At 38.3% G+C, this 22,614-nt stretch overlaps 1 protein-coding gene and 1 long non-coding RNA gene across 2 annotated transcripts in view; one reads left to right on the top strand and one right to left on the bottom strand.

Moving 5' to 3' along the window:
- The window catches only part of LOC117239734, a 119,385-nt gene extending 98,351 nt beyond the window's left edge, over positions 1-21,034 (bottom strand). Inside the window, exon 1 of the long non-coding RNA XR_004494518.1 lies at positions 20,039-21,034. This is a non-coding gene — a long non-coding RNA (uncharacterized LOC117239734). The remainder of the gene's footprint in view (positions 1-20,038) is intronic.
- A 135-nt stretch (positions 21,035-21,169) lies between these two features.
- Positions 21,170-22,614, top strand: part of LOC117239730 (protein Tob1-like) — a 122,429-nt gene continuing 120,984 nt past the window's right edge. The window contains exon 1 of the mRNA XM_033505543.1: positions 21,170-21,711. The gene's annotated coding sequence lies outside the window, so the exon portion shown is untranslated. The remainder of the gene's footprint in view (positions 21,712-22,614) is intronic.

The raw sequence follows: 22,614 nt of genomic DNA on the forward strand, positions 1-22,614 counted from the left end.
TACTCATTGAGGTCTCCAGCGTTGACAGTCGTCTATCATTCTATATGAAAATGCTAATGGAACTGTTATGAATTTGATTGCAAAGGAGATTGATGCGTAGCTGACAGTATTTAAAGATCACATAAATAGATAATCTTGCGAAGATTTTATTGTGTTCACAGTCACGTACAATATAAAAGGGTAGATTTAAGAATAAACTAAAAAGATATAGTTTCTATGAACATTGAGTAATTGTAAAGCTTAATAATCGTGAAATACCTTTGTTCATCTTTACCATTGCATTAGAAAGATATGCAGAGAAAATATGTTTGATTACCAACTGCTTTATGTTCTCTCTCCCTGATCTGCTTGCTTTTAATTACCGTTTAAGAATAATAATTTAAGCTCTTCTTAAAGATCACTATGATATTTCTATGATGTTTAAATTACAACAATTTTGGTCGCGTTTACAATTTTTTTGACGGAATTTTGTAAAATGTTTGCTATTTTAGTAGACTTTTTGTGTCTTAATAAAATAACAGATAAATTACCATCTAATAATATCACATTCGTACAACTTCTTCATTATTTCATCGTTCGTCTCTTGGTGAGCCAAAAAAGTTTATAACTCCAAATTTTTAAAGCAATGATAGCAGATTATGACTAATTTGGAACAGACCCACGTATTACTGGCATATGGCCAATTTCATTCCTTTGCCCTATGCTATTGTTCGTTATTCGAAACAAATAAATTTCAAATAGTTATCACTGTTATTCGTTACAGAGTACTCGAAGTAATTACTTCGAGCGCCATAGCGAAGAATACAACCAGCACCAACTGCTCCTCCATAAAGTAACCTGCAAAAAAATAGGAAGAAAAATTCTTCCACCTTCTGCCTTACTCGGTAGCCAGCCAGAGATAAATGAAAACGTTTAACATAACGTTCTCATTCCAGGTGAAATTCTTCTTGTCGACTTTTATTAGTTCATCCCCCGTTCAGAGCCGACGTGGCTTCTCAACCCGCTTACGCCTATGCCAAGACTATCGAGACGATTCTCTTCCGTCAGCTCGTCTCTAAACTAAGTGATACGCGACCATAAAGCTGCTCTAGCGGGAACACGCAAAATAAACGTGCCCCGGGTCTCGTGACGCAAATTGCACCATCTTCCCTCGGGAGAAATGATCCATTCAGGATAGAGCATCGATATTCCAGCTCGTTCCGGCGCAATGTCGATATTATGACTTAGTAAAAGACGAAGATTCGAAAGCTCGGATTCCGGCCGATTCGTCGAGATCTTTTATGAACGTTACCACCGCGAAATCATGACCAGACCACCTCACTCTGAATCGACACACATACGCGTTGCAAGGAAGTCACGCAATCTTGCAGAAGTTTCTCTGAATCCGTTGCATCGCCTTTCATGCTGAACTCGATTGGCCGAGCGAATTTTTCGTTTGCTTTATCGTCACGCGAACATGCTTCGGGGAAATGCTTCTCTTGACCTGAATCCGGCTCGAAAAACATCGAAGTTTCGGATGATTTTCGAATAATCGAGGCGGGAATCGATTTGGTGGAAGAAGCTTTGAGCTGGATGCGAATTTTACTTTGGATTTCAATCATTGGTCGAATGGTTTAAAATAGAATGTGTTGGGATAAAGCGATGAAAAATGTGTCAAATAGAATATTGTAATAGAGGAAGAATAAATATGTTTATGCGAATTCATATTCTTATAAACACAATTAATGAAATAGAATTTGGGCAGAGATCTGTTCAACATTTTAAAATGTAACTTGTATTTATTTTATATTAATCACCTACGTTTAGGATTCAAACTCGTTCTCATTTCGGCAAGTAAAAAGACTTTGAATGACTTGGAGACGACTTTAACGTGAAATTGAAATGAAAACTCATAATGAATCAGGGAACATCCATTTGTTTATATCGTTGGTTTTAGAAGGAGTAATGTCAGGAACGATTGACATTTAAACAAATTTAGCGGCAGCTGAAACATTTAACGTTAATTATAGCACGCTTTGTAATCTCGAGAGTGCATCTTCAACGGAGTGCTCAACTAATTTAACTCGAACAGCGTACTATACCTGGGGGATTAGTACAAATTCGACACTCGAAACGAAAAGGTCACTTGAATCATAACACGGGGGAAGCAAACGATCCTAAAAAGCATAAAAAAATATATGAATGTCATCTGTGATTGCTTGTATAGGTGGGCGTTTATGTTCCATTTTAGCGAATGGCTGGCGAATGGCCACTCTTATCAGTAAATATAAAAAGACTATGAACGGCAGGTAAATAAAATGCGCGTCACAAAAAGGACCACCCACTTTTATTGGCATATTTACGATGTACAAAATTGCCATAAGAATATAATGAAAAGCAAATACCTATTTGGCTTCATCGGCGCACTCGTGAAAGATATCGCGACACGATTAAAAAATGATAAAACGAGGCGAAACAAAACCCGAGTTTATCCTACTTTTATATTTATCACCTCGCAGGCAAACTGCGTCGACTCCGTTAAAAACTGATAAAACCGAAAATGTATCACGGAAAACGTTGCACTATCGTCACGCCTGTTCTTTTTACCAAAAATGTAATAACTTCATCAAACAAAGCGGTAAAACGCAAATACTGGAATTTAGAATAGTGTTTTCAGCGTTAAAAATACAATACCAGCGCAGTAGGTAAACGGTATACAGAATACTATAGTATGTATAGTAACAACATTTCGGTCATTGAAAATACAGCATTAATTAATTTAACATAGTATCGAGTGCCAGAAATACGAGTAGCAATACCGCCTGCGATATTAAAAACACAATACCACGAAGTACAATATAGAATATGTTACAGTACACTATTAAATACTAATATTTCAAATAATAATTATGTACATATTCCTTTCCATTATATGTTATAAATAATAATAATAACTTGCTTGCCTAACACAACTTCCTAACTCTCAACAGCAAAACCTCAAACGTATAAATCCGAAACGTATAATTTTCCATTCCCCGTATAACAATTCTGGAAAACTACCCTACACAGCAATCGAACCACAAACAACCCTCCTTACAAACTCCTGCCGCAATCGTTTTCCTAACTCAAAGAAAATATCCTTACACCTATTCGAAAGCACGAACGACTGTAACAAAACGAATCGGAACAACATCAAAATAATAAAGGCGAAAAGAAACAAAACGAGAAAAGAATAAAAACAGAGGGAATGGAGAACGAGAAGTAACGAGTCCTTCTCTTTAACAAAGGCAGGTCGTCTCCACGCTTGTTTACTACCACCCTCGCCGGCGACCTGGCAAAAGTCGAGCTCGTGGGACAATCGCGATCGATGTACGCCACCCCCGCCATCCCTCGTCATTCTCGTAGCCCGTTGGTATTTTTCTCCGCGTGCCCCGCAGCTGGCTCGTGACCTAATTCGTGGTAGTAGGCGAGCGTGCTTTCTACGTATCACGCGAACGCCACCCCTATATCCCCTTCTCAGCCCTCCCTCGTCGTCGTTGTTAGGGGGTGCGCGCAGCGGCAACTCAACGGGGCGTTTTCATCATCCCTCCGAGCGAGATCCAACTGGAAAGAAACGGCGGAGAAGAACCGTGACGGACTAACGGAAGAAGCTGCATTACCGGGATAATCCTTTCTGCGAAAGGGTTGAACCCGCTGCTGGCATGGATTAATAATATCCGAAAGGAGAAGATCCTGCTCGTCGATTCACGTCCGCGTGTTCTTTTCACGATCACATCGGCAACCTTCGACGGGCCTCTTTCTGAAGCTTTTTCTTTTGACGAATGAAGGTCTTAGGCAGGGATTCCAGAGGGATGCGATCTCGCGTAAAAGAGATGGCGAGTAGATGGGGAAGGAAGAAAATATGATTTCGATTTTCGGAGCTTTATGGGGCCACTGTATGGAAACTCTGATAATTACGTGTGAAATTGGAATTATTCGCTGTAAAAATCGTATAATTTTCTAAAATTGTGTAATTTTCTAGAATTATACAAAATTTAATACTTGTTTCCGGGTTTTGGGAATATTATTTAGAATATAGTTCTCGTTTGGATTCGTCAGAAATATTTATTATTCTCAATAAAACTCCTAAGAAACGATTTAAATTGATAACTCATTGGTCCCATCTTTTATTACTGGTATAATAGAAATTTTTGCTTCTAGGTTTTGAAAATTCTATAGTTCTCGTTAAGGTTGATTACAATCGGCACTAAAGGCATCGATAGTGAAACTGTACTGCAGCATTCATTATAAAAATTGCATGTACGATTGTTTTGAATACATTGAGTCCCAAACTCAAAGCTCCGCACTGCAATGCCAAAAGAGAAAGTCAAATATCTTCAAAGATCTTCGAAAACCCTCGAGGCTATCGAAATAACTTGAAAACTACTCTCCCATTGAAATTGCGAGCCACTCGCTTAAGTTTGAGCTATGATAACGAAAAACAAACAAGACCTAAGCGAAAAGTTCAAAAAATACCATTTTACCGATTTACCGTGAAAGAGTTGGAGAAAGACGATGAAAAATCGAAGAAAATAGTGATACCGCGAAGCGTTAAACTTCGCTAAACCATTCAGCCCGCTCTCTGTTCCCGTTTCACCTCCCTCTCCCTCCCTATCTTCGACTGAAAAAGGGGTATAATCCGACGTCGGTTGCGTGAATCGTCCGCTACAGTGTGCGCGTACAAACGCCGAGTCTCCATCGTAGCTTTCGGGAAGGGAGAAAAGCTGCAGAGATTAAGCTCTTGTTACCGTTGGGCGAGGGTAGCACGGTGAGGGCGGGGGGTGGCAATTCTTTTTCATACTCACGAATGTGCCGTGTCCCGCCAGGCAGAAAGAGTATCGTTTGTTCGCGAACGCTGCGTCCGGAACGGTCGGGGGGTTGGGACAACGAGGGGGTGGATAAGCTGAAATGGTCTGGTGCGTCGGCTCTTGCGATAAACAAAGCGACCTGTCGCCAGGACCGGGCTTACACTTGTTTCAGACGGATAAGGAGCGCTGTGATTTTCATTGAAAATTGATTGTTGCTCCATCTTTTCTTCGGCCTCTTTGTTAATGCATTATTTAGGTTGCAGGCTGACTGTTGTTGGGATCTTTTGTCATGAATAATCGAGGAATCTCGTGGAACAGGCGCCCGTAAGATAGGATTGTGAATTGGGAAATTATTCGATACATGAAGTTTCTGGAATTTATTCTGTTTTTACTCGCGGAGTTACTGCGATTGTTACCAGCAAAAGAGCGAAATAAGTGAACAAGAAGGATTATTTTGACCCTGCTATCCACGACTTGAAATTTTATTTTAATGTACGATTCTGTTACAATTTAATTTAGCTTATATCTATTTATTTCATTCACTATAGCCACCTACGTGCAATTATCGCAAATATCAGTAGAACAGTAAGTATTTTACTCGATGTATCGTTTATGTGCTTGCCGTAATATTCTATCTAACGTGCAAGGTTAATCCTTTAGAAATGAAAATTGTTAAAACATTCTCAGAATTCTAAAGAAGCAATAGTTACTAAGAAATAAATATGTGAAAATGCGTGCGTATGTTCGCTTCTTTTATCACAAATGATTAAGAAAATTTCACAGAATTCGTTTTATTATTGAATTTTGTATCCTCTTTGTTGGAACATCGGCGTGCTTGGCCGATTGCAGAGAACAGGATTCCTTTATCCAACGATTTAATAATAGAGAACGTGGACTATGGAATCGTTATTCGGGTCGAAAGAAGCACTAGCTCACCGTCCACACTTCGCCGCCGTTTAAACCTTTCAGCACATTAAACTCTACTTTACTTAACTATCTCACGGTTCGCCGATTCATCCTAATATAATAAAGTTCCGAGGGACTTTAAGCGATGCAACGCCGTCGGTCCCTTCGTCGCCTAACGATTTCCAAGTAATTAGCATCTGGGAAGTTCCCTTTTATTACTTTCCGATCGCACGGTTCATCTGCCGCGCGAGAAATTATTTATTCCGGAGATAAAGGAATGCAGAAGCGTGGAAACGATTAATCGCATCTACAGGCTAATGAAGCTTTGTAACCTGATTTCGATGTTAAAGTATTGCATGCAGATACAATACAGCAACGGTGGATATTATTTGAAATTAGTCATAGAATAGATAATGAAATTCTGATTAAATTTTTGAGAAAGAGTAGCGAGAATCGAATTATGAGAAACTGGAATATTTCTATAATAATATTCTGCAATAATGTACAAATTTTAATACTTTCAATGTATTGCAATTTTATCATTCGTTGCGTATATTAATATTTGAAATAGCAGCGATCGTGCCAATTATATGCCAACTAAAACACGCATTTATTAATAGAAGAACGATAAGTAGACAATTTAACTAATAGAATAATATAGTATAAACCATATACTATAATTTTTAATTTCACCTTCTAACCGTAAACTTATTTTTAATGGCGTTTCCCGCATACTTGGTCGTTTAAGTCTATGCAATTCTTTCTTAGACTTCTGGGGTTTAAAATCCCCCAAAATTCTCGAATACTCTCCCAAGTTTCTAGAATATCATCCGTTAGTTTTTATTGTAACATGCTACCTCGGTCTTTTTAAGCGAAGCAAAATTCAACCAAAAATTTGGGAAGAATAAGAAATTACTTAAAATTACTGTTTGAAAACGACCCAGTATGCAGATGGCGGATTAGGTGAATTTTTATCTGTGGTATCGATTCAGATTTAGAATTAAAACTTAGTTCTTTTCCTTAAATTAATAATGAAGAATTTTAACGATATTCATAAAATATACATATTTCATATTCATAATAGGAATATCACGTCTCAGTCACGTTGAACTTCAGCTGGGGATTTTTTATAATGAAATATTAAGTGTATGCTCGACGTCTTAACAATCGTTCTATGAAAATGACGTAAATAATTGAGAAGCTTTGAGTCACGGACTAATGGTCGTTATTACACCGGTTCGCGATAATTAATTCATTAATTAAATGGGTTTGCTACGCGGGAACGAGTCCGTTTGATGTGGCTACGGAAACGGCAATTCCTGGATTAAATCTGGCCGAAGGAGGCTCGACGAATTTTGGTTTCCCGGTTGCCAATTATAGCTTGTTTGAAATATAGGGTAATCTGTCTCTGCTCATGTTTAAATATAAATTCGTGTAATCTGTATACCACGTATAAATGAAACCTACGTGACTGCAGATATAAATCTCCAATAATAAATAATAGTATATTAACAATAAATTATCGACGAGCTGAAAATTTCATGTCAAGAGATTGAAAAAAATTATTTCACGAATTAGATGTAATTTAAACAAAATTGAAAAGAGAACTAAACTGGGTTACATGAGATCATCGTGTAACTTCATGACTTGAACAATCATTTATAAAGAGCGGAATCAGAGGAAAACAAATTTAATGTAAAAAGTAGCAACAGGAATGCCAAAATATTTGCAAAAATATAATAAATATATATGTCGGAGATGAAAGGAAAGCCGAAGCCTTTCCTTGGAAATTTTGGGAACATCCTCTAGTACCTTAGCCTAGATTTTATTATAGTTGTAATTGCTTAAGATTTGTAATAAGCGAGATTGGGTTCGAGGTGACAATCGGTCGCTAAACGTAGCCACGGTCACGGGATGGATGTTTTATCTAACGGAGGTCTGGAGTGGTTGTATGTGTTTTCCGAGAAATGTGGTTGTGGCGGCATGCGGCCTCGAGAGCGGGCCTAGCCACGTGTGATGTTGCCTCGGAGGTGCCGATGCAATGGGACATACATTGTATTAGTAATCAAAACTCCAGGCAGAAACTGCCTAGCAACGGCGTTTGGAACCTTCTCGATGCTTCCAAACGGGTATAGAAAACAAAATGCAATCGTACAGGAAGAAAAATCTCCACGAGGCTGGCATTCTTGCGATTGCCTTGGAGAGTGATACATCGAGCATTTTCGACGATCGCATTTGCGTCTAAGTTAGTTTCGCTTAGTAAGGAGTTATCCCGGTGACCGTGGATTCGTTTGAACTCAAACATTGCTAATAGTATTATTTAATTTAATTATTCGTAGATCGTATTATTCATTAGGCTTAGTGTTTGTTAGACTTATTATTAGTTGTACTTATTATTTGTTAAGCTTAGTGATAGACCTGTATATACGTGTAAATAAAATCTCGGCTTTGTGAAACGATGGCTAGTCCACATGAAGAGTCGTCGCGCGCCCAAAATTCGAATCGTGATCCGACATATACATATGCATGAATACATAAATAAGTCAATAATTAAGAAACAGGTGTAGAGCAGGAAAAAGGAAAAATTCTATTATTTATCAGAATTTACGAATGCTTCTTAGCTCAAGGTTATAAACCAAACAATAATATCGAAGGTTTTAATAAATTCCTAAGGATTTCCCAGATTTAGGTAGTTTCAGTGTTAAAGAATTTGAAAAATACTAAAAAACGAACAAAGCGTTCTATTTTTCTCAACGAATTCCACAACAAGGATGATTTATGGAAGGTGTACGTTGAAGAACTGAAAGACTCATGGAACGAGATGTCCCGAATTTCAGAAATGATGACGCTGGAGAAACCACAAAGTTGAACAACATGCCCGTAGCAAAATCACGAATCTTCGCTGATCCATAGAACACGACGCTCCACTTTTCCTGAACAAAGAGAACATTCCGTACGAAACAATCTCTGCTACCCTAAAGAACAGAGGCTGCTCTCTGATCAGCGTACTCAGCAAAGAATACTGTTGTTAGACGCGTATACGTTTTGAAAAGAAGCTCCATAAATGAAGGTATCTCGTTAAGGATCATATTTGTTTCACGTACCTTCTACAATTCAGTTCGTATGTATTCTGTTTAATCAAGTGGCAGAAAGTTATATTATTTTGTATGATAATAGCCTCGATTCAATGATATTTATCTAATCTATTACATTACTGTATATTACTGCATTTGTTCCTATATTACATTCAGTTTATATAACCAAGTTACAGGCAATAGAAAATTATATTATTCTGTATAATAATAGTTTTGATCAAATTTTAGTCTAATATATCAGTATATTAAATAAAGAAAAAGTAAAACCACTATTAAAACCGTAATTGCAACTTATAGGAAACGACATGACGTAGTCTATACGTCTACATATATTCGATACCTCACTTTGCAATAAAAATCATTTCGAAGAAGATCTAAAGATTGAAGAAATTAAAGAATTTTCACGAAACTTTTTCTCTGATGTTATAATCTAATAACAAAATGTAGAACGTATTTTGCGATCCAAATAAATTCCAGGACTTCGCAGAGGATGAGTTACTCATGATTCCCTGTTCTCCAGCTCGTTTTCTCGTTCTTTTAATCGCCTGATTTATTCACCGCGGTGAAGGCACAATTAAGCATTCCCGTATGCGTGATTTAACAGGTGGCCCTGCAATAATTTACTGGGGAATTGGGTTACGTAAATGGCCGGGATAATTAAATGTGACAGGAGGGAAAAGGGTTGAAGTCGAAGGGGTCGCGAACACAGCGACATTTTATGATCTGACGTGTGTCATGTTTCCACGGGAACGATTTGCACCAATTTGAATAAAATTGCCGTTCGCTCCGAATGAGTATCGAACAATGGTCGACGGTTTTGACGTCATTTACGGATTAAAATAACGAGTCGATTCTAGCTGAGGTGTATAAGAATAGACGATAGAATTCCAGCAGGAGTCTGAATAAAATGTTGTTGCGAATTAATCCTGTTTGATGTGGGATTAATTTAAAATTGAGCGAAAAAGCATGTGAAAATGAAATATCGTTTTGACTGAGCCTGATTTTTTATTTTCATGAATTTTTGTCGTTAAAACGTTTTTATCCATGTGACTTTTATCGTATTTTCTCTGTTATCTTTTAACGATATTACCATACTAATATTTTTCAATTTTACTACGAAGTTTCACTACGAACCACTCAGAAGTCAAACTGATCCACTTCTGGTAAAGTTCTTAATTTTAATTATACTAATATAGATATGATTTTTATTTAATCTTTCATAAACCGAATAATTACAATTGATAAAGTTGATATTATTTGGCTTTTACATGGTTCCTATGTATTTGTTAGACAGCTATTTAACATTATATTTTCATTCTAAATTTTATGATGATATATAATATGATGTTAAATAATATACGTGACAAATACATATGAGCCACGAAATAAATTACCAGAACGACGTAATACTTTGCTATTATATTAGAACTGACACAAATTTTAGAACCGACGTTCGACAAAAACCATCAGTGTCGAACAGGAGCCAAAACCAAAGAGAATGGAAATCGCTTTAGTGAAATTGAAACTTCATTTCGAGTTTCATTCACGCGTACGAAAAACTGTTTGACCAGAATTTCAGACGAACGAAATTTATACGTTCACGTTTATTTCCTGTCTACTAAAAGAAGCACGCGTCGCCGATATCGTGTACCATTGAACGGAAGGTGGATCCGAATTCAAATGGCAAAAGCAAAAAATGTGGTTTTCAATCTCCAATTCGGAGAAGGGAAAAAGGCCACAAAGCGATTTCTACGAAGCGTCGATGTCGAACGAGTGAAATTAATTTCGGGGGCACAGTAAATTGTTCGTGCTCGCGGCTGCACCCGCTCGTAGCCTCGGGATTAATTGCCGCCACGGGGACTATGGAACCCGCTAATCTGCCGTTATGAAATATCTCGTTAGTATGTACGCGTGTACAACGACCAACATACGATCATGTGCCACTCGCTATGCTCGATGATATGGTGTTTGCCCAATAGACTCTTTCTGGCGATTTATAATCTGAAAAAGCTTTTTTGTTCTTGGTGATCGTAATTCACCGATATGAAAGAAGGACATCTTGCGTGGAATTTAAATTGGAAGATCTTATTGACTTCTCTTATTTTGTAATTTTTAATCTTTCTGTTTTCTCGCTCTTTTTCTCTCTTTTTTTTTTAATTTCTATGGAAACAAGCTGTGAAGTTTCTTTCCGAAAGAGAACTAGGTCGTAATTTAAAAAATTAGAACATGTCACACAAGATTAACCCACTTTCGAAGATAAAAGAGATACTTTGTCGTATAACATAGACTGGTTTTTAAAATAATTTCATCACCAACTAGATTCTATCTATTCGTAACAAACGTGACAATTCATCGAAGTTATGATTGTCCGATTTTAAGCTCTATTCATTCGTAAGTAAATGAAAAATAAATTGTCACAGGAACGTTGATTCCACAGAATTAACAGATATAAAAATTGTTTTAACCTACATTTTAAAATAAAGAAAGAGAGAATAACTTTGCACCTTATAAATACTTCAAACCACCGCAAACAATACAATTATAATCCAGTCTAACACACATTCGAAAATATTTGTACAATATAAAATCTCTCGACTATTTAAAAATAGTATTCCCATATCTCTTTTATCAAATATCAGATTTTATTCACTAGTGATAAACGTGACAAACTATTCATCAAAGATATGACACCTTAACAACGTAAACTCGGTTGGCTCCAAACAAGCTTCAATTTCACCGACACGGAAAAGCGAATTATTTTGCAACAACGGACGGATCTGCATTTCAGCTCGTCGACGTCCTGGAAATCCCAGCTGGATACGCTGCACTGTTCCTGGATACCTCAAAACGTGGACCTGACACACGCTTTGACCTCGATTATCATGCGTATACTAAAAGGGAACGTAAATCGCGAACGAATAGGAAATTATTATCGATTGTTAGCCAAAGCGAATTTATCAAATTTTAATAGACGAAGACGAATTAACCGATCAATCACATTTTCAATTTCTTATAGACAGTACTGTTGAACCTTGGTAACTCTAACTTCTAAGGTTACATCGATTATGTATTCCAATAAATTGACGTTCTAACGAGCTCAATACGTCAATGTAATCAAATCTGAAATAGATTTTTGTGAATATATGCGCTGCAGTCTTCAAACTTTTTGTCGTGTTTCGTTCATCGAAACACTAGTTTCTTCGAATACGTGTCTACTACAACGATGATCAAACTTAAGAACGTTTCTGCATCTTACACATTTCACGAACAGTGGCAGACAAAAGAAAGTTCGTAAAATGAGAAGTACGAGAAGACACGATAATTTTACAAAGTGGATTTATTTTAAGCAAAAGCAACGAATAAATGTAATATATCGAACAGAATACACAATTGTTATGAAAATGATAAAACGCGTGTCGATTTTTAATTATTTTCTATCCGCCACTATAAAATTCTAATAATCCACAGTGTAACGATCATCTATAAACCGACAATATCAACTACGAATTAACGTAATTTACAAAATTCAAAATATAACGGATCCGAATGACAAACTGCTAAATCTATTTCCTTCAAACTACGATGCAACTCAAAGGGAAGAATGTTCAAGAAAAAAATAATACAATGCAGAATCGGAAAGAAACAGCGAGGAGAGTTGAAAGTTAGCAGGAACTTGTCGAGTACGTTTATTTTCCATCTAGTGGCCGGACCCGCATAATCGTCCGGAGGGAGGAGGAGGCACAACGACGAACGCCAATACGATTGCTTTCGAATGTGCACTCTTCGTCGTGATCGGGATGAGTTTCGAAACTCTGGACGCTTATCGTGGCCCCGTAGAGGAGTCCCGATGGATCCTAAACTGCAGAGGGAAACAAGGGGTCAGGAAATCGAGCAGTAAGGGATGGGTGCTGGCTCCGGAAGCATGCGGTTCGAGAGGCAGCTTATATCTGTCTGCTGGGATCGTGTGCCAGGATGCTGAACGCATGGTTGTGTGCACGCCAATTTCGCCTGGTCACGGTGAACCGTTTGGTAAAGGAGATAAGGAGCTTTCGATTATTTGATCTCGGGCTCTGGGTTTTCAGTTTAGATGAGTTGACTTCAACTGGGTAATGAAACAAGCGTGAAACGTCGAAGGGGAGAAGTGAACGACTGTGAACCAGAGGAAAGGAGGTGGCATAATATGGAAATAGTGTTTGGTTTGGAGGGTTGAAAAGGCGGAGAGCAATGGGATGATCGGAACGATGGAGACTGTTTGGACAGGAGAAATAGCTTTGGAATTTATGTGGAGCATGTCACACGTGCATGGGATTTTACATTTTCTTGTGTCTAATTTTTTTGAAATATATTATTGAGGACTTTGAAAGAATATATTACTTCTTTTAAGTTAAGAGATATTAAAAAATATACTGCTTAGTATTAATGTGTTATTTTAATGTGTAAAGATATTTCAAGAAAGGACAGACAATGCGTCGATGTCTCTTTGACTTACCGCAACCACAAGAATTTTCAAATTTCCTTGCTTGCTACGGGGATGTTTAATTGCAACAAATTCAGATAATGCTGGAGCAATTAACTACATGTCAATATAATAAAAACAAATATTAATTCAACAGAAGATGGTTTTATTATAATCTACAGTTTCTCATTACACCTTCCTAGTTCTACGAACCTATATAACTAACTTTGATACTTCGATGTACATGCACACAAGCTTTCAAAAGGGATTACGATCATTCGAGGTAGCATTGGTACGTAACGAGAATGAAACCCAATTTCTCACTCTAATTCTCAGAATTTATGCGACTATATGCTATCTTAATGGAACAAAACCCATTGTATGTCTCTCTTATGTAAAGCTCGTATCTCCAACTACAGTTAATATTTTGTTTCAATATCATGAACCTTACTTGACTCTCATCTATTCTTTATGTCAACGAAACACATTACTATAAATGTAAACATTCTTATTTATGAACAATACAAACAATCTTATACCCAAATATATAAAGATTCACTTTCTTAATATTTATTTCTATTTTCAATAGAAGAATTTTTTATCATTATGTTAATTTAACCTTGTTGCGTTCTTCGTTTTCTCGGCTCAACTGTATTTTCCTATTAGTAAAAAATTTCTTAAGTTTAGAAATAAAATTGTTATTAACATACTAAATGCACAAGTACAACAGATATATTAAATGCACTTAAGTTTGAAAATGAAATTCTTATCGATATAAAAATGTCATTTCATTTGTTAACACGAGATTAAGATTGAAACACAACAATTCGAGAAACGCAACAGAATTAACAATAAAGAAAGATGAGGGAAGAATAAGAAGTAATGCAGCGAAGCTCACTAACAATAAGTTTTACTAAACTAAATTTCCTTCAAATTTATTAAAATTTATTGCTCAATACACTGCAAAGTTTCCAGTTTGAAACTTCTCTAAATTACCAGTAACCTGATACTACGACACTTCGTTGAAAATGCCACGCTCCTTCGCCAACAGTACAAGGCCGATTTTTTCTTTTTCCTCGTGATCCGCTGAGTAAATTTAACGTAATAGAAACTCCCTTTTCAACGAAACCTATGGAAACTGGATATGGGTCAACCGAAAAGCGACTATGCATTATCGCGAACGGTGCTGTTCGCAAGGTCGCACTTTTCCCCAGAATAATTGCATGGCCGAAATTCCCAGTACACGTGTTCCGTACCGTTGATCGATCAAGTTCGCTGAGAGGAAATTTCGAGATTAACCTGGACCCGTCTGAGCGAACGATTTACACGCGGTCAGGTATTGAATACACGACGACCGTGATAAGAAGTTTATTCGCAGGCGATTAATATTCAACGGACATCTTACTAGTTCGCAAAACATCGATAGTGCAAATTATTTGTTTCTCCTTTGAAGTAATTTTCCTGTTTGAAAAAATGTTGAGCTACATGTTAGTTCGTCAGAATTTGACTCATTTTTCATTATTAGCCCCCATTTGGGGATTTAAATATTTAGTAAATTAATAAACGAAGCATCATAGTCTAATGGTATTCTCTTTTGTTAATTTTAATTTCAATTTTCTAAGCTTATAGCGTTCTTTATAGTAGCGTTCTTTATAATAATTTTAATCATATAGAACATATATATTTGCATACTTCATTTTAATTTTGTTTCAATAAAGCAGTCGTGTATATAATGGATTTATTGCAAGATGAAAGAATTGGAGAAGATGCAAGAAAAAAAGAGAGAATATTGATAAAAAAAAGCTCCTCCAAATGTAAAAGGAATTTCGATCAGTCCATTAATTGCAAAATAATTGAAGGTCATCACGTATCACATAGTGTACAAAAGTGGCTGCATATGATCGTCTTTAACCGCTTATCTTGCGTCTCTTCTAATATATACATTTCTTTGAATCAGCTTTTCAGTGACTAAATACTATAATTGTCTAGATTAAAATAACAAATAAGACAATTTAAAATATGAAACGTATTACTCACATTTAATAATCTTTCATTTTATTACTGTCAATTTATTCGGATAGTTTATAGCGTCGCGTTTCATTATTAAGGATCATTAAATTCTGCTGTATATTTGAGGGAGAATTATTCTGCATGTCTGCCAAATAATTAAATATGGAATTTAGATAAATACTGCTCCTAGTTGCATAGTAAATGCAACAAGATAGGATTGGATAGTAGTATCCGGAAGTAGTCGATAGAAACAGTATTACGTTATTATACAAACCAGTATTTCGTGTATCGATGAGAAATAGGTGAAAATTATTAAACTTTCATGCATTCATTCGTCGAATAATAACATAGATCCATTATCATTTATATTCTAATAACGGGCAATTGAATACCTTAAAACTACTTTAAAAAATGCATAGTTTAGATGTGAAAAGTTAAAAGTTAAAGGTGAAGATACCTGATATTGAAAGGTCAGCAAAATAAACAGTATCATACATTATTCAGTGGAATGTTAGTTCTATGTATACATACTACGCTATATTCTACCAAACAATCCATACTTCAATTTCACTCTGAAATTATGCTAAAAATTGAACTTGATCGTGAACGCAACTGCTATTTATCACACGAGACAAAAGTTCAACAAAAGAATGGTTCAAGAAATTCCCGCTTAAATTACTTCACACTCGCGTTAGAACGTAACACATATGATATTCTAAACCGACAAGCTTTTTCCATCGCGGTAACCAACAGTCTAGCAAATCACAAGCAACGGGCTGTTTAGCATACAATCAACAATCAACAGCGTACAAGGAACACCGTGAATTTTCACGCACGTTAACCGCACCGTTTCTAGTCGTTCCGTTATTCACGCGAATAGCTCGCGAGAGGCACGCACGCCGACCAACGTTAATCGTATGCATATGAACAGAGCGTGTTTCAATTAAATTGCACGTTCCATCGGCGACGCTCTCTTCGCGTATTCGTGAACATGCACACCGATGTCACGCAAGTGTCGTACGCCGCTGCGACATGCGTTGCTTGTAACAAATACTACGCGAACTATCGTAAACCGTACGATATTTTCAGAACTCCTCTTCGAAAATCTCGATGAATTTTGGAAATTCAATGCATCAATGCTTCCCAATGAGAATCAGTTTAAAATGATTTTGGCAATCGATTTAAGCTTTGTTCCATTTCAAATGTTACATAATAAGGAAGAATATAAAGCGTATCTTAGTCTGTGTTAGGTAGAACAATAACATTTTCCTATGAAGGAAATTCTAATTACTATGAATATATAAATGAAAGGTAATAGGATGCCCTAGAAATATTGTATTAAGAATTATTTCTTCCTGACTAGGAAAGTACGAATGTTTGACTTACAGCTTAGAAAATCTCAAATTGTATACTTTACCAGAAGAGTTGAATGTTTTTGTAAATTCGTAAATTCTCACCTAAAACAGAAAAGTGTGTTTGTTATAAATATTGAAAATAGAAGATAATTGGTAGATTTAAAAAATAGTATATAGAGAATAATAATTACATTGGTTTTAAAAATATCTACTAAAAGTATGCAAATGTTTCTGACAAAATTAATCTTGATTTTCATTTGGGTACAAACACTGATCAATTATATTTTCTAAGGATTTTTCAATTTTAATATTTTAATATCAGATGTTATGATTATAATGTTTAATTCGTACTATAGATTCCTACTATGTATAATTCCTAGTAATTCCTTCTTATATGTATGTCATATGTTCATCGTACTCTATTACAGCTCGGTAATTATACAGGATGTGCCCGAATAACATGAACGAGCGAATATAAGGCGATCCTTTATGGAAAAAGTAAGAAGATGTAGAATAAAATTTCTTCGTATAATTCTTCGTTTTCAAGAAAATCAAATTTAAAAACTTGTCAAGTATGCTTAAACTTGGCTAATTACCGACTGGATATGAGTAAACAATCGATAAGAGGTTATCCTAGATTTAAAAATAAACAGAAAATGTGAGAAGAAATTTTTCCGTTTGAAGTTTCATTTTTAAGAAAATAGAGTGTGAGCATATTTGGTCAAAAATTTGTCTAATACACGTGTATCGGAAAAATTTCTGATTTATTCTTCTCGTAGACAAAGCGTCTTATGAATAAACTTTATCCTACATTTTCGATTATTTACTTCTGTTCAATTCAGAATTAGCCACGTTCGAGCGTATTTGATAAATTTTCAAACTCAATTTTCTCAAAAACTAAATCGGAAATAAAAAGATTCTATCCTATATATTTTTCTCATTTTTTTCGTAAATAATCGCTTCACGTTCGTGTAGAAGAAAGAATCACTCCATGTGCCACTTGTACATGTTATTCCGCCGCATACTGCATGTAGTGTTACTTTGCATTACTTGGTTTCATTCTGTGCGTTAATTATGTCGTACATTTACTTATATATATTGATGAATATTGTTTATATGTCGAACGTTCATGGCAGTATATTAAAGACCAATAAATAAAAGACAAATAAATTTTTATAGATTCAAAACCTGACATCTGGAACTTCCAAGAAACATATCGATAATAATTTCACTCGAATTTATCTAGAAGAAAATAAATACACAAGCAGACGAATTTTTCGTAACGTGATAGCATCGGCTAATTCAACGGAGTATCAAGCAATGCCCTTCTCAATCTTCATCACATCTTGGTTTACCGACAAAGCCGCTAAATCAGAAACCAAGTCCACTCTACGTTGGTCGATCGATCAAACGAGTAGAAAGCAACGTTCTCCCGTTGAGCAACGAAACTTCGCCTATCAGCAAAGGCAGGTAAACTTGGAGCTAAAGCACAAGTGGACAGCCCACTTTCGTTCGATGTTCTCTAATTAACGCGCGAGCCTAATTATAGAATTACAGACGGCGACGGTTGGACGTCGTCTGCCAATAGACGGAAACTCAGAATCAACCTGATTCAGCGAACGACGGGAATCACCTTGAGAAGGGTGGACAAAGGCGTTCGAGGGTGACAGTATCGCAGCCTTGACCCAAAACCATCCACGTTTCTCCCTAGTTCGACTCGGCTTAACGGTTATTCCATCCGGAAACTTTATCACCAAAAACAGCCAAAATCTCTGTCTTCGATCAACCGAGAATCCATCGTTGTTAACTGCTTCCGCCTTTATTACCAATTACGTTTTATGATTCCGGAACTTGGCCGTCTTCCGTGGTACAGTATCTCACTGAGAACACTGTTTACCATCGAACCATGTTCGAAGTTATTGGCAGAGCTTAGAGTTTGCAGTTTAAGCTGGCGACAGTTTGGTGGGATACGATTATATTGTGGATGTTTATATATGACAAGTGTAAATATATAAAATTGTACAAGGATGTACACGAATGCAAAAATCTGTAAAATATCAAAAGTAGAGTACATAGTGACACATTTGGAAAATACATTAGAAACATGCATATAAAATATTAAAAAGTACTTGTAACGTAATGTCATCACGTTCCTCTACTATTCATTGTATATATAATCTTAATTAGTATGGCTTCTAAACGGTGGAACTATACGCTACAATCCGAGACTTTGGAATCAGTAAATCTACCATAGATACGAAGAACGTAAACAAAGGAGTTAACTCAGACTGCGGTTGCCTTAGAAAATTTTGTCACAAAACTCTACCGAAACAAAGAAAATTATTGTTGATACTTTTAATACGAACTTCGATTTAATAACAAAATTAACAGAAGATCCGCTATATTCATAACTCAGAAGTATAGTACTTGTATTATGCCTAGCCTTGAGAAATAAGCACATAAAGATGTATCATACACCAGCTGCTCTTCATCAGCAAGCTTTACGAGGTCATTCAAAAATATTTATTACAATATTTCGTATGTATCAGTGGGATCAACCTCGACCTTCGCATGGTTAAAGAACAACCCTTGCGTCTCCATCACTACGATCTAAATCTCCGTACAAAACGAAACTGCCAACGTTCTAGCGGAGTACATGCAACCGCTTTCGCCGGGCTCTATCAAATGTCAAAGTTCAGTACACCAGTTCAGCTGATCAATATTGCTGGGTGTTCATTCGGCTGCCATTGGCGCACTTTGAAATGCGATTATCTTTCACAGTGAGAATAGACGAGCGGACGGACGTCGTTTGACCTTCGACAGGCATCTTCCGCGGGATTTCAGCCGCAAGGATTCCTCGCCACGCCCAGGCACGCGTAGGCTGAACCCTGAGCACCGTTGAAAGGGTAAAGGGCGCGTGCAGCCTGGAATTCCAGCGACCACCGGCAGGAAATCAATTACGGGCCTTTAAATCCCACGACGACCGGCTGCCTATCGATCTTTGCCTCCCACGGAAGTATCCGCGACTGCTTTGCATCTGCTTATGGAAATCTCGCTACCGAACGATTATCGGCCACAGTATCAATCGGCCGCCGCTAATTTTTCTATTTCGATTTAATAGATGGAGCTTTAGTATTATGGCTTCTAAATGATCCATGATACAATTAAGTAAGTCGATGTAATCTAAAAATCACTACAACATCCATTAATGGGATTCTTGGATCCCGTCGACTTATTTAATTGAAAGAAAATTCGAAACTATGTATGAAAGCGTTAAATGACTTCTTCTAATTGATTGAATCTATTAAAATATAAAAACGATTTCGACCCACAAAACAGAATTTCCAAAAATCTCATATACGAAATAATTTGCCTAATTCATTGACTCACGATACATTATGCATCATCGGCTTACAACAGGCCGCACGTCCGTTAAGCGGTTGGTCGTGGAGCGTGACCCGCCGGAATCGTCGACGAAGCGAGCCCGGCCACAAAGCCGTGGACCACGAAAGGGTCAACGCATTCCATGCCGCGGAAGCGTACCGTTTCAAAGAAACCGCGCGCGGCGAACGAGCGAGCGAGCGAGCAAGCGAACTAGGAGAAACGAGCAGACGGACACGAGGCAACGTAACGGCCCCGATCTTGGCTGGCAGGCAAGGACGAGGTCGCGAGCGCGGCCTAATCGTGTTCGTGCTCGTAGATGTACTCTCTCGTAGTTGGCACAGAGATCTGCAAAAGGGGGTTGTATGCAGCTGCAGAGTGCAGGCGCACCCCCGGGCCGCTCGCGTTATATAGATAATACACGGACGCGCGAGGCGTCGCACGGCAAAGAGGGAGAGGCGAGGAAGAGCGGAACGGAGCGCGGAGGAAGACGAAGCGGAGAGAGACACGAGAGGGAAGAAAGAGAAGAACGAGCGTGGAAAATACATACAGGGAGCGTGAGAGAACCGACAGAGCGACCGAGAGGAAAATAGAAAAGAGTGGGTGGTTACTGGTGCCGGGTCGCGAAACGGGCCGCACGGAGAGGCGGGGAGGGTAGCGAGGATTCGCTTCCGTGTCCCAGTAGCACTAATGACCGCCATCCTCCCCTCCTTCCGTTTACTGCTCCCACTACCGCGCCCTTGCACTCTCACCCCTCCATGGTGCGCTCCCCACTTCTTCTCAGCGCCACCGTTGTTTCCCCGCCGTCTCCCCTCCACCCGTAACACGTACATCCAGGATGACTCGAGTTACGTCATAGCGCCTAGAGCGTGCGCTTTCCCCCCAAACCCCTCCGTGCTTCGCTCCACACTGCTCTAACTCGTTCGCGTTCTCCCTCCCCCTCGAATGGATCTCTCTCCTTCCACCAAACCGTTGTACTCCCCGACCGTCACGATCAACCCCTCCACCTTATCCGCGTTGAGAATCCAGCAGCGCGGAGCGTATACACACGCTACGAGTACGCTATATATCTTTCCACTATAGCGGCCAGCACTTGGCGAAACCGTGGGGGACCCGGCAGTCTCCTCTGGTACACCGAGCTGTGTGTTACCGTTCCTCGCTTGTTGTATCACGTTTTCGCCGTAATCAGCGTCGACGCGCGTCCGATCTGACAGACCTGTAGTCGCGGCGGCACGTCGTCGTCTACACACGCGCGCACCCTGTATACATATATATATACACACACAAAACTTACGTATATGTGTATATATACGTAGAGGCAGAGAAAGAGAGGGAGAGATACACACAGGTGACCCAGCAACATACACGCACACGCGAACGTATACGAAGTCCGTGCACACATCATCCACCGGCATACGCACCTTTGCGCGCACACGGACCACCGACCAACAGAAGATCCTAAAGGAAGGATATAAGGAGGAAAAATCCGACGCGGGTGTTCGAGCAGTGCGAAGACCAAGGCAATCGCTTGTCGCGTTTAATCGGACACGCGCGATCGCGGCTCTTAAGTGAAAAAGGATACGGGACGCACTGGAGAGATACACGGTGTGGCCAGGTGCAAACGGTCCTTCCAGTTAGTCGTCCGTACCTCGGCCTTCATCATCGAGGAGTAACACGTGCAGGTGTGTATCCGAACGCGCGCACGTGTACGACGTACGCTCGTCACGCTACATACCCGTGCATACATACGTATCACGCTGTGTGTGCGTACGTGTGTTTGTGTGCTTGACTGATTTAGGCGATCGGAGCAGGGGAAGAATCTAGCACGACACAGACAGGTAGGCATAGGCGAGTTCCTTGCAACGTGAGATTTCTCTGCTGAGAAATCAAAGGAACCGAGTTACAAATTAAAATTTCAGACGGTTAGGCCCAAATATTTTCGATTTGTGTACGATCATGTATAATGTATCGCGTCGTGGAAGTTCGAAAGTGTTTGTTGTTCCTTCAATGTCGGTTTCCAATTGGTGAGCCAATTTTATGGTGGTGTCCTGCTGTTTTTTTGTAAAGCTTGGACGTTTGAGGATAACCAACCGTGGCGAGTGAGTGTGCCTCTTTAAAGACGTGAGTTGCACGCTTCTCCCGCGAGTACACGTTGAAAGAGATCGTTGCGTAAGCATTGGGGGTGAACACGTAGTGAAATCGGAAAGGGTCGTTCGAGGCCGCTTCGAGCTCCAGAACCAGGGATTGTTCGAGGAAAACCTAGTGAAAATGTAATTAGAGTGGATAAACTACGAATCGAGTTTGATTACACATAGTGGATCTCATGGTTCCGTTGTTCTTTTGTTTCGGATGCATTGTCATGGATCAGAACGAAGATCTTGTATTTCTTCTTTCGATGGAATGTTGTTTTGTCTAGTTCGGATGCAATTTATAATAGTTTTTTATTCGTATTTTGACCGATTTATTCCATATAAGCCATAAATTATTTGGTTCCCTTTTTTTTCATTCATCGTCGTTAGACGATCACGAGAAATTTATCTAATTAGAAGTCGGAGAAAGCATGTTCTAAATACTATCAAACTGCA

This window comes from Bombus vosnesenskii, unplaced genomic scaffold (genome assembly GCF_011952255.1).
Source record: "Bombus vosnesenskii isolate JDL3184/JDL3185 unplaced genomic scaffold, Bvos_JDL3184-5_v1.1 scf7180000014105, whole genome shotgun sequence".
Classification (NCBI taxonomy): domain Eukaryota; kingdom Metazoa; phylum Arthropoda; class Insecta; order Hymenoptera; family Apidae; genus Bombus; species Bombus vosnesenskii.